The sequence below is a fragment of the Chrysochloris asiatica genome, unplaced genomic scaffold, assembly GCF_000296735.1.
Source record: "Chrysochloris asiatica unplaced genomic scaffold, ChrAsi1.0 scaffold00091, whole genome shotgun sequence".
NCBI lineage: Eukaryota > Metazoa > Chordata > Mammalia > Afrosoricida > Chrysochloridae > Chrysochloris > Chrysochloris asiatica.
In genome coordinates, this window is record NW_006408609.1 from 11,328,494 (window position 1) to 11,345,669 (window position 17,176).

The 17,176-nt window shown below is 38.5% G+C and overlaps 1 pseudogene; it reads right to left on the reverse strand.

Annotated features, from left to right (window-relative positions):
* Window positions 1-15,482: 15,482 nt before the first annotated feature.
* The window catches only part of LOC102811639, an 18,922-nt pseudogene continuing 17,228 nt past the window's right edge, over window positions 15,483-17,176 (reverse strand).

Sequence of the window (17,176 nt, forward strand, 5' to 3'; positions counted from 1 at the left end):
TCTTTTGCAGCACAGCTGGTGAGTTTGAACCACCTGTCTTGCAGTTAGCAGCACATTGCCTAACACACAGTGTCACAAGGCCTCCTTATAAATATATAGAAAGAGATTTATTTCACTGAAATGGTTCACACTGTTGTAAAGGCTGGAAAGTCCCAAATCTGTGTATCAGGCTGGTAGTTTCTCCTTACTCAGGTGGTTGCAGGGGCTGATGAACCCATAATCAGCAGGTCACCTGGCAGGCTCCTGCTGGCTCATGTCCCAAGAAATGAGGTCAAAGGATGTTGAGTAAGATGAAAGATCAAGAAAGGAAGAAACACTTTTCCAGAACACCCATGTATATTGGATACAGGTTACAACCCCAAGGAAATGGACTGACTTTCAACTGATTGACTGCTCCCATCAGACCACACAATGGAGGATGACTACATTGTATTACATTATGTAAAACCAGTCAGTTCCATGCCTGCCAAATCAGTCTTTGCCTAGCCAAGTTGACATATAACATTAACTATCCCAATGATTGAAAAATAATTTATGAGATACTCCATTTGCTGATGATGTTATATAAAATAGATTTTTGTTGTTGTTAAGTGCCATCAAGTTCGCTCCAACCCGTAGCAACCCTGTATAGAGTTTCTGAGGAGCAGCTGCTGAACTTGAACCACCAACCTTTATATAATCCTGTGCTATTCTTATTGAATATCTGGTGGCAGTGGCTGTGTTCCGCCAAGTCGGTTCTGACTTATAGTAACCCTTATAGTATAAGGTTTCTGAGGCATTAAATCTTTACAGGAGCAGAAACTCTCATCTTTCTCCTGAAGAGCAACTGATAGATTCGAACTACTGAACTTGTAGTTCATAGTCCACTACAATACCAGGGATCCTTGAGTATATATTCCTGTATTATCCTTATTGAGAGCTATAATGGCACAGTGGTGGCACCAAAAGGTCAGCAGTTCAAACCCACAAGCTGTTCCACAGTTGAAAGATGTGACAGTCTGCTTCTTTAAAGATTTGCAGCCTTGGAAACAATATGGGACAATTCTAGTCTTCCTATAGGACCGTTATGAGTTGGAATGGACTAGACAGATGGCAGTGAATTTGAGCTGTTGTTTTTTTAAACCCTTCTAGCTAAGACTGGAGAACAATAGAAGGTAGAAATGCATAAAGCGGCGTCAATTAATGACATTTGCTTTCCCTTTTTTCCTTTTATTTTATTTAAGTTATACAAGGTGTTTTGTTAAATAAGGAATGCTCTTAATTCATGAAAATAGCATCAATAAAATTCTTTGCATTACTTAAAAATTAAGTGCTGTTGATAAAAATCAATGTCCATACTAATCAGAAAAATGTATTATTAGAATCTTAATTGGAAGAGGGTTGTATGCAAATTATGAACAATGAACTCTTGCTGTATGTAGTCCATGTGATGACACCAACTCCAAGGATCCCATAAGATTTTAATTTAGTTCTGGGGAGATGAAGGTACATATAAAAGTGCTGTAGTCAGACAAATGGCCACCAATATGGAAATGATCTGGAGAATTCCCAGGTCTGGAATAAATTTAAAACAATTGATTACAGATGGCAGTAGATGAATAACCCATGTGTTTTGCTAATTCTGCCTATTCTTGGTTTAGACACACCTCTTTTAAGGAGAATTTGTCATCACACAAGCAGAAGACATGCAGACCTAGAATATGGCTTGGTACCAGCACAACCGCAATTTAGTGGGGAGTTTGTGGGCTTTTTTTTTTTTTTTTTTTTCTAAAGTTGAATTATTTTAAAACATCAGTAATTGACAGTACATATTTCAGGGTAAAGTCAGGTCATATGTGACTTTTCAAGTGGAGAATATGCAGTCTGCTATTGAGTACAGACACAGGAAATAGGTCTGAAGAGATGCGGTGAACAAAAATCTTCAGGGCAATTCCTTATGCGCTTCCAGACATTGTAAGTGCATCATAGATCTGTTTTACACAAAGAGTGGACGACCTCTACCTTTCTGTTGTTGTTGTTGTTACGTGCCATGGAGTCGGTTCTGACTCAGAGCAACCCTGTACAGGGTTTCTGAGGCTGTAAATCTTTACAGGAGCAGAAAGCCTCATCTTTCTCCCACGGAACACTTGATAGTTTCCAACTGCTGACCTTGCGGTTCGCAGCCCAATTCGTAACCACTTCGCTACCAGAGCTCCTTTCTGAGATTATGTTAATTATGCATATTTTTGTGATTGTTTAAGCATCCGTGCATTATGCACTCACACATTACTTGAGCATATTCATTTGACTGAAGACAAACACTTATATCAAATAATCCATTTTCTAAAAGAGAATATAAACAGGTGTTCTGAGTTTTTAGAGCCATGCTTTTCACAGCAGTATTCCAAATTGTTGCCTCAGATTTAGTATCAGATTTTAAATGGACAGCTTGGTCTCTCACTCTGCTTATTTCTAAAGGCGTTATCACTTACTTCTGGGCTTGTAATAGATGAAGGCATATAAACATTTGACATCAAGTCAAGAAAACACTAGTGGTGTTTTAAATAGAAGGGAATGCCCTAATTATGACTTTGTTACATAACTCTTCTAACAACAACTTGCATTTTGTTAAGCAGAGGTTCTTACAGTCTGCCATTGTATTGGAATCTGAAATTAGTTAATACACAAAGCATAGCTCCTAAATGGGCAAGAAAGGTGCAAAGCTTCAAAGATGGTAATTTTTAATATAACACAGTATTGTTATTAAGTGCCTTTGAGTTGGTTCCGACTCATAGAGACCTACATAGGGTTTCCTAGAAGAGTTGGTGTGTGTGAACTGCCATCCTTGTAGTTACTGGTCCTCACTTAGCATGTTGTTGTTAAGTGCTGTCAAGTTGATTCTGACTCATAGAGACCCTGTATAACATTTTCCAGGAGTGGTTGGTAAGTTTAAAACACTGACCTTTAGTTTCAAGCCAACCTTGTGGTCCAGTGCTTATCCTACAGCACCACACCAGGACTTATCACTTAGTATATGTTAGGAAGTAAAAAGCACTTGTTTAACATATGTGAAGGTTCTTCTTAAACAAAGTCAAATTAATAAGACTGCTAATCGTTTTACTGATCTGCAAGATTTTTAAATACCAAATTTATTAATTTTAAACTTCATTTATCTTGCCAAACTTATCGTTGTTGTTATGTGTTGTGGAGTTCTTTCCGACTCAGAGCGACCCTGCACAGGGTTTCCGAGGCTGTAAATCTTGACCGGAGCAGAAAACCTCATCCTCCTCCCGCGGAACAGCTGGTAGTTTCAAACTGCTGACCTTGCAGTTCGCAGCCCGATTCGTAACCACTACACTACCAGAGCTCCTTGCCAACTTAGAAGTAAAAAAAGACAATAAAACATACCAGTTGCAATTAAATTCTGACTCATGAAGACTCCTTTGTAAAGAGTAGAACTGCTCTCTAGAGTGTTCTCAACCTTTTGGAAGCAGATGGTCAGGTCTTTCTCTTGAGGTGCTCTGGATGGGTTTGTTGTTAGTAGTAGTTGACGGTCAACCATTTGCTTCACCAGGGACTGATTTACCGCTGCTGTTGTTGTTATTGTTAAGTACCTTGTAGTCCTTTGGGGAGTACGGATGTGGCGCTGAGGGTTAATGCACTAGACTGTAAAGTTGGTTTGAACTGAAAGGTCATCGGTTCGAGCTCACCAGCTGTTCCTCAGAAACCCTATACAAGGTTGCTATGAGTCAGAACCAACTCGAAGACACTAAACTACAACAACAACAATCGGTTTGGACTCATAGGGACCTTGTTTAGGGTTTCCAAGAAGTGGCTGATTTGAAAACTGGCCAGCCTTTCAGTTGGCACTCCTGTGCCTATCTTACAGCACCATACCAATCACATGTTGTTGTTGTTGTTGTTATTATGTGCCTTGGAGTCGGTTCCGACTCATAGCAACCCTGTACAGGGTTTCTGAGGCTGTAAGTCTTTAGGGGAACATATAAATGTCATCTTTCTCCTGCAGAGAGGCTTTATGTTTGCAGTCCAGTGCTTATCCTACACCACCACCAGGGCTCTACTTACTTGCACTAAAGTGAGTCTAAATAAGAATTATGCAGCTGTTCTAATTAACCTACAAATTCCACTTAAAAATACACTAATGGATCTCATTCAGAACCTGCTGTCTTTTTATTTTATTGGCTTGATTTTTTTTTTTTTTTTAATCTCAAACCAGTTTTTTTTTTTTTTTTAGGCCATTGTCATTTGGTTTGCTTGGTATCTGAAGCATGATAGTGGCACTTCAAATATTTATTCTTAAATCAATTAACTAATTACTCAAGGGCCAATCTTTATATTTGAGAAGGCTCATATATCTTAAAGCAATAATAGAGACATTAATTTTTTTTTTTTTTTAGAAAAGACTTATATACAGAAAGCTACATGGTAGTTTTTGTTTTTATGTTTTTATTGTGAATTGAGTGATTAGTTTACATGGGGGAACATCAGCTTTATACTCATCATTTCATTGCAATGATTGCAATCTTCTCTGTGCATTGTCATTCAACATCATTTTCTTTTATTCCCTCTGTTTTGTTTTTGGCGGTGGTGGGGTGTACACAAAATCACTCAGGAATATATAATCATTTAAACAACCAAAGGACACATTCTGCAAGCCTGCCCCCTGGCCACCGGCACCTGGCTGCCAGCACACAGCCTTTCTCTTTCCATGAGTCTAGAGTCCTCAGCTGCTCTCTCTCTCTGGTGTCACCGCTTCTCTGGATAGGGCCCTACATTCTGCTTGTGCTCTTCTCCTTTGATGGTCCTAGAGCTCTCTTTTCCTGGACTGTAAAATTAACTATGCCCCTCTTTTTGTTACAAAATGTCTACGTATACAGTTGTGGCAGTTGCAATGAGTCATGATAACAATTACTCACTATTGAATCAAAAGAATTTTATCCCTATAGCCTTTCACCAGACCTGTCTAGACAAGATGAAAATACATGGTCGCTTAGTAAAAATAAAAATTTAAATTTGTGATTTTGCAGTTATTGCAAAAGTAATAGTTCAAACTCTGAACCACTTAAAACACCTATATTATCATCCACTTAATCCGTGTTTTACTAACAAAGGTAAAATACTTGTATGAACTGTTCAAACTTAAGTCTGGGAAACTAATCTTTAAATTATTATCCAAGTTAATCAGCAATGGTTAGGAACCCATTAGAAGCTTTGTGGGAGATCTGCTATGCTTCCCTAAAGAATCATAGTCTCTGAAACCTTACTGGGCAATTATACTCTGTCACATAGAGTGACGATAGATTGGAATCTATTTGAAGGCATACAACAGAAATATTCATACCTAAGAGATTGTCAGTGGCACTATAGAATAAACCCAGGGCTACTAATCACTAGGTTGGCAGTTGAAACCCACCAGTTGCTTCTAGAGAGAAAGACGAGATTTTCTGTTTCGGTAAAGTTTGATAGCCTTGGAAATTCTATGTAGGGTTTGGGTTTTTGCACTACCTTAAATATTAATCTTTAAATATTAATATCTATCAAACCTTTTGATAGATAGATACACTGAATTCATGTATCAAAACAAAGGGGTTGAATGCATATATTAAATCAATCAAAATCTGGGCCATAATTCTTTAATGCTAATAATGATGAAATATAATTTTATTTTATTTTTAAAATTCATCATTATGTCATGTTTCTCATTCCAATTAAAATGTCTGCATCATATCCCACTTGATACAGATAAAGATGACGGTCATAAATTCTTAATGGTCATGAGTTCATAATGATTAAATTAAACAATTTCATTTTCTGTATTAATCATTTGGTAATCAAATAAAAAAGGCTTTATCCTTTGTCTACTCTGAGTAGGAAACATCCAGTCACTATAGTTCCCTGAGGAAATTCTAAGCAATCTTGTCTGAGAACCTTTGCTCATAAGGGAGCTTCAACATTTTGTGGAAAACTTCTATCTTTCTGTTTCATTTTCCCATGAACTTTTTGAAGCCCCCTAATGATTTTAAAGGAGCTCTGGTAGCATAGCGGTTATGAATCGGCCTGTGAACCGCAAGGTCAGCAGTTTGAAACTACCAGCTGTTCCATGGGAGAAAGATGAGGCTTTCTGCTCCCATAAAGATTTACAGCCTCAGAAACCCTGTACAGGATCTCTATGAGTCAAAACCCACTCCATGGCACACAGCCACCACATGATTTTATAAATGATTTATACATAATTAATTAAGCATAATTTTGTAAGAATAGAAATAAAACTTATTTCTCATGGAAACAGTAATTTTATTAGCAACCAACCTCAAGAATATACAAATGAAGTCCTGGTGTGGCACTGTAGGATAAACACTGGACTGTCCAAACCCACCAGAAACTCTTAGGAAACCATATATAGGATCACTATCAGTTGGAACATCAGACAATCTCTTTGATATCTCAAGCGATTAATACAGAAATGACTGCAATCATACATTGACAGAGAACTTCCAAAGGTTCAAGCTGGATTCAGAAGAGGCCGTGGAACAAGAGATATCATTGCTGATGTCTGATGGATCTTGGCTGAAAGCAGAGAATATCAGAAAGATGTTTACCTGTGCTTTATTGACTACACAAAGGCTTTCGATTGTGAGGATCATGACAAACTATGGACAACATTGAGAAGTATGAGTATTCCAGAACACTTAATTGTACTCATGAGGAATCTACCTGGACCAAGAAGCAATTGTTCGAACAGAACATGGGAATACTGAATGTTTTAAAATTAAGAAAGGTGTGCAACAAGGTTTATTCTTTCACCATACTTATTCAACCTGTATGCTGAGCAAATAATCTAAGAAGCTGGGTTCTATGAAGAAAAACGTGGCATCAGGTTTGGAAGAAGACTCATTAACAACCTGCGATATGCACATGATACAACCTTACTTGCTGAAAGTGAAGAGGACTTAAAACATTTACTGATGAAGATCAAAGAGCACAGCCTTCAGTATGGATTATATCTCAATGTCAAGGAAACAAAAATCCTCACCACTGGACCAATAAACAACATTCTTATCATCGGAGAAAAGATTGAAGTTGTCAAGGACTTCATTCTTCTTGGATCAACTATCAACACTCATGGAAGCAGCAGTCAAGAGATCAGACGACATATTACATTAGGCAAATCTGCTGCACAGGAACTTTTTAAAGTGCTGAAGAGCAAATATGTCAGCTTGAGGACTAAGGTGCACCTGACCCAAGCCATGGTATTTTCAATAACCTCATATGGATGCGAAGGCTGGACAATGAATAAGGAAGATCGTAGAAGAATTGATGCCTTTGAATTATGGTGTTGAAGGAGAATACTAAAAGTGCCATGGGCTGCCTAAAGAACCAATATATCTGTTTTGGAAGAAGTGTAGCCAGAGTACTCCTTAGATGCCAAGATGGCCAAACTTGGTCTCTCATACTTTGGACATATTGTCAGGAGGTAACAGTCACTGGAGAAGGATATCATGTTTGGTATGGAGGGTCAGAGAAAAATAGGAAGACCCCCCATGAGATAGATTGGCCAGGTGGCAGCATCGATGGACTCAAGTGTGGCAACAGTAGTGAGGTTGGCCCAGGATCTGACATTGTTTCATTCTGCTGTGCATAGGGTCACTATGAGTCGGTGCCAACTCGATGGCACCTAACAACAACAACAATCAGTTGGAACTGGCTTGATGGTACTTAACAACACAACCAGAGCAATCCTTACCCTCAATTAGGCTTTGATTCAAATTTTGTTTGTTCCTCATGTTTTACTTTGTCCTGACTTAAATTTAATATCAATCTCCTTGTCCTTTGTCCCTGCTTCCTGTGCCATCTCTGCACTTCCCCAAGCACCTTCCAGAGCTACTTGTCATGCTGTTTCTTATAGCCTTCTTTCTTTCTTTTCATTTTCTAGTATGTTTCTGGACTCCTGGTGTGACATTGTAGGATCAGCACTGGACTGTGAACCACATGGTCAGCAGTTCAAACCCACCAGTTGCTCCTTAGAAACCCTATGTAAGGTTGCTATGAGTCATAACCTACTTGACAGCACTTAACAATAACAACAAGAATATGGTCCTGGTGTGGCCCTGTAGGATAAACTCTGGACCCAAGGTCAGTTTGAATCAAAATGTCAGAGGTTCAACTCACCAGCAGCTGCTCGGAAATCTTATATAGGGTCACTATGAATCAGAACAGACTTGATAGGACTTAACAACAACAACAACAGTGTGTTTTTGTACGTTAAGCACTGGACTGCTAATTCCAAGATTGATGGTTCAAACCCACCAGTCACTCCTCAGAAACCCTATACAGGGTCACTATGAGTCAGAAACTAATTGACGACACTCACAACTGTCTCACTAAATCTGTATCTTTAAACTAATATTCCTCTAGTTATTTCCTCTCTTAATCCCCTCAAGGCCTGTATCATCAAAGAAGCCCTGTAAAAATAGGAGTTTATTTCACTACAACTATGAAGAAATTCAGATTTGGAGAGATAACTTTGTCTGATATTGTACCTTGCCTCAAATTCTAACTTTCCCAGTTAAAGTACTATTTGTATCATTTTACAGCATGATGAGAAAGGAGAACACAGATAGAAGGCCTAAGTGAGGAAATTTCTAAAAGGGAATGTTGTTGTTATGTGCCGTGGAGTTGGTTCCGACTCATAGTGACCCTGTACAGGGTTTCTGAGGCTATAAATCTTTATGGGAGCAGAAAGCCTCATCTTTCTCCTGCAGAATAGCTGGTAGTTTTGAACTGCTGACCTTGTGGCTCACAGCCTGATTCATAACCACTACGCTACCAGGGAATGTAGAAGAGAAGACATCACTGTTGTAAAGCTCCAACCAGTGATTCCAACTCATAGTTGACCCTGTGTATGCATTTCCAAGGAGTGACTGGTGGGTTTGAACCATGAGTTACTGATAATAGTTCAATGCTTATCCAACAGTGCCACACCAGGACTTCTAAAGGGAATCACAACTATAATGGGATTTGAACCCTCAATCTTCTGATCCAAAGTCAGCCACCTTATCCATTAGGCCACATGGTTTTATGATATCAAATCCTATATAAAACAAAACTGAATCATGAGCTAATAAAAATCTCTCTATATAAAAAAAGTTTATCCCAGAGGATTAACAAGCTGCCATATAGACTATGGGCCAAACCCAGGGCCTGTTTTGGTATAGTTAGCAAGCTAAGGATGATTTTTATATGATTGCAGCTTTCAGCACTATGATGATTAAGGATGAATATCCATACTGTCTTGCCAAACTCAAGGGGAACATATTCAGTCATATTAAGTATGTTAGCTGTATGCTTCTTTTAGAAGACAGTTATTAAGTTGAGGAAGATTCCCTTCTACTTTAGTGCCTGAGTTGGTTTTTTTTTTAGCATGAATACTTTAAAAAACATTTTTTTAAATGCTATTTTCTGCATAAATTTAGATTATGTGATTTGTTTTTCTTCTTTAACCTGTTAATACTGGTAAGAAATATTGATTTATTTTTGGATATTGAAAAAGTTTTCCATTCTTGGCATATGTCTCACATGACCTTGATTTATAATTGTTCTTATATTTTGCTAAATTATATTTGCTAATATAGTCTAATGAATAGGCCTGGTGTGGTGCTGTGAGTTAATGCAGTGGGCTACGATATCATCTTGAACCGTAATGTTGGCGGTTCAAGCTCACCAGCCATTCACTGGAAATCCTATACGGGGTTGCTATGGGTCAGAACAGAGTTGACAGCATATAACAACAACAACAATAACAATAGATTTTTGTGTCTTCAAATAACATTGGTTTATAATTTCTTGCTTTTTGATCGTGTGGATGGTCTTATATGGTTTTACTATGAATTATATTATCTTCATAAAATACATGACTTTTTAAAAAAGATTTAGTAGTGCTAAATCTTCTTTAAATATTATTAGGATTATTTGTTGCAGTCATTTGAACATAGAGAATTTTTGAGGAACATTTTTTTTTTGTATTATAAATAAAATTAATTATAACAAAACCAGTTGCCATCAGGTAGATTCTGATTTATGGTGGCCCAGATATGCCAGAGTAAAACTTTATTTCAGAAGTTTTTTCAAAGCTTGCTTTTTAAGGAGATCATCAGATTTTTATTTTGAGGAGCCTCTAAATAGACTTGCTGTTGAAATTCATAACCCTTTACACCAATGCAACTATTAAAATTATCTAATTCATATTGAGTGATAATTTGTTTTTTGAGGTTCATTTAGTTCAATTTGTGCAGTGTATATTTGCAGTGATGTTTACAGTAATCTCTTTTTATTTCTTGATGTATGCAGGCTCTGTATTAATGTCCCATTCATGATATTGATAATTTGTGTCTTTTCCCCCTTTATCAGTCTTTCTGAAAGTGCTAGTTTTACTGATTTTTCCCAATGAAACAATTCTTTGTTTCATTGATTTTTCTGTATTCAATTTCATTGTTTGTACTCATATATTTATTATTTCCTTCCTTTTGATTGTTTTAGATGAACTTTGTTCTGCTTTTTCTTGGTTCTTCAATAAGAACTTTGGTGATTGGTTTAAGATGTTTCCTTTCTTCTGATACATGCATTTGCTGCTGCATGGCTTAGAGTCTGACTCATAGTGACCATGTATAGGATTTCTGAAGCTATAGATCTTTATGGGATCAGAAAGCCTCATCTTTCTCCTGAAGAGCTGCTGGGGGATTTCAGCTGTTGACCTTGAAATTATCAGTCCAACTCATAAACCCATTATGGTACCAGGCTCCTTCTTGTTGTTGTTGTTGTTGTTAAGTGCCGTCGAGTCGGGTCCGACCCATAGCGACCCTGTACAGGGTTTCCGAGGGTGTAAATCTTTACGGGAGTAGAAAGCCTCATCTTTCTCCCACGGAGCAGCTGGTAGTTTCGAACTGCCGACCTTAAGGTTCGCAGCCCGATTCGTAACCACTACACTACCAGAGCTCCTTCTTGTTAAGTACCATTAAGTCAGTTCTGACTCATCGAGACCCAGAATAGGGTTTCTGCAGAGCAGCCAGTAAACTTGAGGTTCAAACCAATTTTGCAGTCCAGCTCATTAACCCACAATGCCACACAATGAATCTAGGGCTCCTTAGTGCTACCAATTTCCCTCTTACAACTATTTGTGTCATAGAAATTTTGATGTTTACACTTAATTTTTATTCTTTTCAATGTATTTTTCAAAATGTATCTTGAGAAATTTAAAATGTCTTGTTACCACATGGCTTAGTTAGAATTGTGGTGTTTAGTTTTCAAGGGGTTGGAGGTTTTCCTATTTATTATATTATATTATATTAACCGAAAACCTGAGTTTCAGTTTTATTTCACTGTGGTCAGAAAACACAGTTTTGTATGATTTCAAAGGAAACAGTTATGTTTGATTTCAACTATATTAAATTTGTTAAGATTGGTTTTATGGACTAAGATATGACTTATCTTTAATATGTCACTGAAACATGGAAAGAATGTATAATTTGTCATTGTTCTGTGTTATAGTCTATAAATGTCAATTAGGTTGGTTGGAGGTATTATTGAGTTCTTCTGTGTCTGTACAAATTTTGTTTAGTTGTTCCATTAAATGTTGAAAGGATTGTTAAAGTTTACAATTGTAATTGTGGTCTTATCTGTTTTGCCCGTGTGTTTTATCAGTGTTTACTCTACATAATTTGCAGCTTTTTTGTTGTGGCATACACATTTAGTTTTTTTATGCCTTCCTATTGGACCAGCCCCTTTTTTATTATTCAGTATCACCCTCTGTCTTTGGCGATTTCTTTGCACCATTTTCTCTTATTTAATATTAATATAGACACTCATGCTTTTTTGAATTGACATTTTCCTGATCGTTTTGAATCTTTTTACTTTAAACCACCATATATTGTTATATTTGAAGTGAATTTTGTAGGCAACATAAAATGTGCTTGTTTTTTAATTCATTCTGCAAATCTCTGTTTTATAAGAGGTGTATTTATACAAGCTACATTTACTGGTAATTTAATTAATGATATGCTGTGGTTTCAGCTTGCCCCCCTTTCCTTTATCTGTGTGTGATTTTGTTTCGTTTTCCATTTGTTCCATTTGTTATTTCTCTTTGTTCTTTTTCTTGGATTCCTGTTGTTTACTTCAACATTTTTTATAACTTTTATAGTTTTGACTTATTTAGTGATGTGGTGCTTTTGGATAAGCTCTAGCCTGCTAACTGCAAGATTAGTGATTCAAACTCACCAGCTGCTCCTCAAAACCCCTATTAGGGTTGCTATGTGTAGGAACCAACTTGAAAGTAGTTAACAACAACAACGATTTTAGCACTCTTGGAAGTAACAATCAAGAAATCAAACAATATATTGCAATAGGCAAATCTTCTGTGACAGATCTCTTTAAAGTGGAAACTAGTTCAAATACTTTTTGGCATATATAGGAATATATGGAATCCTGATGTGGCACTGTGGGTTAATGCTCTGGACTGGAAGGTTGCTTTGAACCTCAAGGTCAGTGGATCAAGTTCAACAGCCACTCCTTGGAATCCCTCTACAGGGCCACTATGAATTGTAACCAACTTGATGGTACTTAAGAACAACAACAAAGGATATATAGACCTGGTATAGCGCTGTAGGATCAGCACCAGACTATGAACGAAAAGGTTGGCAGTTCAAACCCACCAGTTCTTCCTTTGAAGCCCTATAATGGGTCCCTATGAGTCAAAACTGACTTCATGGCATTTAACAGCAACAAGGGAACCATATATATTTACATTATTAATTAGGTATCCAGTCTGCTTGGTGGGCCACAAGAAACTCACATTTGCATAGTCTCACACTGTCATTTCTACCACTCGTCTGTCAGTTTGTCATACTGTGGTGGCTTGTGAATTGCTGTGATTTTGAAAGCTATGGTATTTTAAATACCAGCAGTGTCTCCCATGGTGCACAGGTTTCAGATAAGATTCCAGACGAAGACTGACTAGGAAGATGGAGAGACAAACTACTTCCGAATATTTAGTCACTAAAAACCTTATGAATAGTAGAGAAGCACTTCAGATATAGTGCCAGAAATTGAACCCCTCGGGTTGGAAGGCACTCAAAATGTGACTGGGGAAGAGCTGCCTCCTCAAAGTAGAGTTGACCATGATGATGTGATTGGAGTAAAGTCCATGGAGAAAAGCCTGTGGGACCTTCATTTGCTGATGGGGCACAATTCAAAACGAAGAGAATCATCTGAAAACATCCATTAATAATTGGAACATGGAATTTACAAAGTATGAATCTAGGAAAATTAGAAATTGTCAAAAATGAAATGGAAAGCATAAAAATCAAAATCTTAGGCAGTAGTGAGCTGAAATGGACTGGTATTGGCCTTTTTTGTTTTTGTTCAAACTTTTAATTTAGTATTCTGTAGTGGTTTTTGTTTGTTTGTTTGTTTTTTCATGTTTTATTGTGAATTGTATGATATTTTACATGGGAGAACTTTAGTTTTACATTAATTCCACCGTAAATCGTTTCATTGCCATGGTTCCAATCCCCTCCATGCATCCTCAACCGACCAAAGGGTATACCCTATAAACCCACCCCCTACACTCCCCGCCCCCTCATTCTTCAGCACACATCCCTCTCTGGATGCAAAGTCCCCAGCCACGTCATCATCTCTGCCTCCATCTCAGGCCTCGCTGCTTCTCTGTGTAGGGTCCCGCTCTCGGCTGTTCTCCGTTGATGGTCCTAGAGACCTCCGCTCCTAGACTGGAGAGTTAATCACTCCCTTCCTTGCTACAAAACATCTACCTTTACATTTCCAACCCTCACAATCAATCCTGATAACAATCATTCACTATTGTATCACAAGTGACCCTCCTGCATTTCATTTCATCAGCTCCACCTAGACAGATTGAATAGTACTCACTGGAGATTCTGCCTTCCTCCATGCCCCCTAGCTCTAGGTTCCCTCTTGAAAGCTTGTAAGCCAGTCACTTCTTGCCTTTGTAGTCCCCCCACCCATCCCCAATTTGGGTATCCAATGTCCAAGTTGCCCATCTCTGTCTACTCTGTTTGTGGAGGGGGTGGGAATGTTTCTTGCTGTAAGAATTTATTCCCTCTTTTGGGTTACTGCATACATAGGTGTAGGTCAAGTTCATCAAATTGTATCAGATCACTCTTTTTTTTTTTCCTCTTCTTTCTTCTCCTGGATGAGTTCTGATCATCCATTCATCGGGGCCAGGTCACGTGGGTACCATCTGAGTCCCCAGGTCTCCCCACACTGCTGGCCAACCAGGTCCCCATCTGGGTCCACAGAAGCCCACCGAACATTGTAGGGCTTAACTTGCTGCTTCATTGCTGTTTTTACCCCACATCCCCCTATCAGCAATGTGTTTGGTCACCAATCAGAGCATGTATTTCCATTGAGTCTTAGTCTTGAAAGGAGTTTGCATTAAGGGGACCTGACCACTTGTCTTGATGTTTCCTGGGCAAACAATTTGTTTGTTCTTGTAGTAACAATCCATCTGCCTCTATTGTTTTATGTTTTTCCTGTAGGTCTTTCTTTCAAGAAGTATCTTCTGTTCTTCTAGCTGCTCTAGGCTGGTTTGCCATTCTGTAGTTTTTTTAACACACACTTAAATGGTCTTAATGGAGGGAGGGGAAGGGGGAAGTTCTTGCAGAATCCCAAGGAAATGTCAGAAAGGTAATATATGGCCAGCATTATCCTTTTATTTTGGGTTTATTGGGTGAATAGCACTTTCCTTACTTAAGAATCGATCTCATGTTTTGTACACTGAGAACACTGATATTTCAGTTTGAAGACACCCTGAAAGCCTAAGAGTAGCAAATCCAACCACCCTTCTAATATCTAGCTTGTTTATATAGGCAGAATGATTCATCTCTCCATTTTAGATGGCTACATGTTTGTGGAAGCTCTTAGTATTGCTTGCCTCATTTCATGGGAAAAATCAAATAGAAGTGGCCTTCAGGGACACTTAAGAGAATTCAACACTAGTACACAAGTCAAGTCTTACACATTTAACATTTGCTTATTGAAAGCAGTGTCATAAAATCAAATAAAATTAAACAGGTTTTACTTAACTTTTTCCTCACAAGAAACATAAAAATTATGGAGGAGTACTTCACAGGATTTTTTTTTTTTTAAGTATCACAATATTTCCTTTTAAGAGTCCTTGGGTAGTTATGACAGAATAGTTCCACTTTTTGTTTGTTCTTGAACAGGGATTTTGGCCCAAAGTTGTGTTTGCTTTTGTATCTGCTTCTGCCTCCCCTCTATCAGATTGGCTTCCTCCACGGCCACCACCTCTTGGTGCTCCGTGTCTTGAACTGCTGTAGGAATCACGTGGAGGATGGTATCCCTTATTCATAGAAGTGGGAAGCCCTCTTTCTTGTCTGCCAACCTGATCATGACCACTTGAGTAGAGACCACTTCGGTTGCTTGAGTAACTGTCACAACTTCCACCAAATCCAGTCTTGTGAGCTGCTGTAATCATCATAGCGATTACTTCCACCAAAAGATGGCAGGGGCCCTCGTGTAGGTGGAACACTATGTGAGTTACCATAGATCTCATAGGAATCTCTGTAGGAGCCTCCACTTGGATGGTCTGAATAGACACGATCATGACCATAGCCGTCTCTGGAATGACCATAATCAGGATAAGTATAATCTCTTGTTGGTGGTGCATAATCTCTTGTCTCACGAGAATTTGGGTGTAATCTCTGCTTGAATAGCTGTCTTTAGTGGAATAGCCATTATTTCTTGGTGATCGGTACACATTTCTATGACAGGGCAGGGGTTCCCTTCTTGTTGGTCCTCCATAACTATCTCTTCCATGTGATACAGGGGCTCTGCCTCACATTCCACTGCTACTGTGAACTGGTCCTGAAGAAGCGGATCTTTTAGCAGGGGGACCAACATTTCATGGTGGTGGTCCCTTTTTATTGGAAGTGGTCCCCTGGAAGAACTCATGTTAAAATTAATGGACTAGCCACCATCATCCATGTGTCCCCCACATGAAGGGGGTCCCTTAATTCCTCCACTGCCTCTTCTTCCACCTCTAAGGCCTCTTGGTGGGCCTCTGCTTCTTGGAGGTGTTGGGGGTCCATGCCTGCCACTTTCAAATGTTTGGTTAGTGGAGTGTTTCACCTTGATAACTTTCCGATCCAAAGACTTTCCATTCATATCTCTGGCTGCATATTTGGCATCTGCTGGGCTTTCAAAGGTGATAAAAGCAAATCATCTAGATTTGTTGGTTTCATGGTCTTTCATCAAGAGTACTTTGACAATCTGTCTATATTTGCCAAATACTGCTTCCAGAGATTTCTCTTTGGTTTCTGTACTGAGCCCTCCAATGAAGAGCTTTCCAGGGCAATGGGCCTCAGTGGTGAATGTTTGCAAACTGACAACTCTTTCCAGATCCTACTTGGCTTTCCAGGAGGCAATTTATTGCAGCTCAGCAAGAGGACTGACTGCTGAGTCAGAGATAGGCGGGAGGAAGCCACTAGCACTACTGCGCAACCTATTGGCCATTTTGAATCTGACAACCACATGGTTTACTATGCAGGGAATGACAAATTGAAGAAGAACTGTGTTGCATTCATTGTCAAAAAGAACATATCCAGATCAATCATGAAATACAACACGGTCTGTGATAGGATAATATTCATGCACATACAGGGAAGACCAGTTAATAACACTATTATTCAAATTTATGCACCAACTACTAAAGCCAGTGAGGATGAAATAGAAGAACTCTACCAACTTCTTCAATCTGAAATTGATCAAACATGCAATCAAAATGTATTGATCATTACTGGTGATTGGAATGCAAAGGTTGGAAACAAAGAGCAAGACCAGTAGTTGGAAAATATGGCCTTGGTGATAGAAATGATGCAGGAGATTGAATGATGGAATTCCATATCATCAGTCAAAACAAGGCCAGGGGCAGATTGTTGAACAGACCATCAATTACTCATATGAAAATTCAAACTAAAGCTGAAGAAAATGAAAACAAGTCCAAGTAAGCCAAAATATGACCTTGAATATATCCCAACTGAATTTAGAGATCATCTGAAGAACAGATTTGATACATTAAACACTAAAGTCCGAAGACCATAAGAAGTGTGGGATGACATCAGGAACA